Raw genomic sequence first — 2,402 nt, forward strand, 5'->3', positions numbered from 1 at the left:
ATCTCGCAAATCGATGAAAAAACGCATTCTCCACACAGCAATGTGTTATTGAAGGTAGACAACTGTTTATTTATCTGCAGTGGAGGATTCTTGGGACATTATATATCTTCTCTTCCTGGTTTTGACATATTTTAAATCTTATGTTTTGGATATAATATTATGGTTCACAAATTACTAGAACCACTACAAAAAAAAGCTCATTTCTTCACGTGTCAAACAGTAACATTTTTTTGGCACGTCAGTAAATGCTGACGTGTTAAAAGTAGCACGTCAATAAATTATTTACTGACGTGTTAAAAGGTACACGTCAATATTTACTGACGTGTTGAAAACAACACGTCAGTATTTACTGACGTGTCACTTTGGCACGTCAGTAAATTTGAACCAAATTTAAATGTGACATCATTTTAAAATTAATAAATAATTGGCTGATTATTTACTGACGTGTCAAATACTGACACGTCAAGATTTATTGACGTGTCAATTTGACACGTCAAGATTTATTGACGTCAGGAAATTCTTGACGTGTCAATTTGACACGTCAAGATTTATTGACGTCAGGAAATTCTTGACGTGAAAATTGACACGTCAGGAAACTATTGACGTGTCAGTTTTTGACACGTCAGGAAATTCTTGACGTGTCAGTTTTTGACACGTGAGGAATTTCCTGACGTGTCAGTTTTTGACACGTGAGGAATTTCCTGACGTGTCAATTTTCACACGTCAGAAGATTTACTCACGTGTGAAAATTTAGCACGTCAGTAATTCCTGACGTGTCAATTTCGACACGTCAGGAATTCCCATTTCCTGACACCCACATTCTTCACGACCGAAACACGTCAGGAAAGCCCCGTCAGCAAGATTTACTGACGTGTCAGATGACCTGACACGTCAGTAATCATGGGTCAGCAAAAAATATGTTTTTTGTAGTGAACCCAAATAATAGGTTGTTGTAAATTCCTTTGATCAATATTCATTTTTATTTTTATTACTAGTTAAGAGCGATTTTTTCTTTTATAAAATGTAATTGGTATATAAGTATTTACCTGGCCTCCCAAGTCCTAAGCCTAGAAATTGGATTACAGAGTTGCATTTTCTGAAGCATTTGTCGAGAATGGTGCAAGATTTGACAAATTACAGAATGGGCAGCAGTGCCATTCATCACCATGTTGATCATCAGCAGTGCATTTCGGTGGCAAATTAAATAATGTATAAACTAAGCCCGGAAATTGGATTAATTACATCTTGCATGGGGATTACAATAATTTTGGGTATTCAAGAAGAATTTGAGTGGTAGTCTGTGTTATCTATTTTAGTTAATAGAAAAATATAAATTTAATCATCTAAGCTAATATTTTAATACATAGCTATTAAATCTCCACTTATCAAACTTTGAGTGTTTAAACATCCTTTTGTTATTTCAAAGAAGATGGCTCGGTAACAAATCGCTTCTTTGAAAGTATGCCTTATTGGTTCTACCCACAACCATTAATTAATTAGTTCTCCGAGTAAAAAATCATTAGACATTCTAATATTGATGCACAACAATTTCTATACCTCAATTATGAATATATAGGTACTTCTTGTTTGAATTCAGAATGTCCGCTCTAATACTTTAAAAACATAAGTTGATAGAAAAAGTATAATTTAATGATACTTAACGGGGATTTTACTTGCTCCTGAAAATTTTAGTGAATTTATAAAGGAAAAATTTGTAAGGCAGGCCTTGAGTAAAAGCATAAGCTTCACTTATTTGTTCTGATTAGAGAAAAGAAAACCAACCTCTCCCTCTTTACTCTTTAGTTTTAGTTTTTTGAATGGTTATAATTATCCTTCACTTATTTGAAAATTGAATTTATATGTCCTGCCTTGAGTGTTGCTTTAATTATCCTTTCGTCATTGCATAGTTCTCGTAAGAGTAAGGAGGAAAAAAGAAGAGAAATGAATCGGGAGGAAGATGTTAGAAAATGCCAAAGTATTTATTTAAATAGGGAAAGTCATACAAACATAAAGCGTGCCACTTGTAAGTACGGTAAGAAATTAAAATACAAACCCTATAAAACCCAGAAAAAATATATCAGAGACACTCATTTTTGTTTTCAAAAAGCTTCAATTGGATTTTTTTAAGCTTGGTAAGCACATCTTTGATATCGACTCTTTCATCTGGTAACTCTTCAAAACACTTTAAACCTAATTCCATGATGGATGAAAGAATACTTTGCATGACAGTTGCATTTCGTCCATTTTTTGTTCTCATTAAACCGTCATCCATGACCTCCATTATTTTGTTAGGAAGTGATGTGTTTATCCATTGCCTCAAAGTCAATTCTCCTACAAACATGTCATCGGTAGGTTTCTTCCTTGTGATCATCTCCAACAATATTATACCGTAGCTATAAACA

Source organism: Corylus avellana, chromosome ca9 (genome assembly GCF_901000735.1).
Source record: "Corylus avellana chromosome ca9, CavTom2PMs-1.0".
Lineage (NCBI taxonomy): Eukaryota > Viridiplantae > Streptophyta > Magnoliopsida > Fagales > Betulaceae > Corylus > Corylus avellana.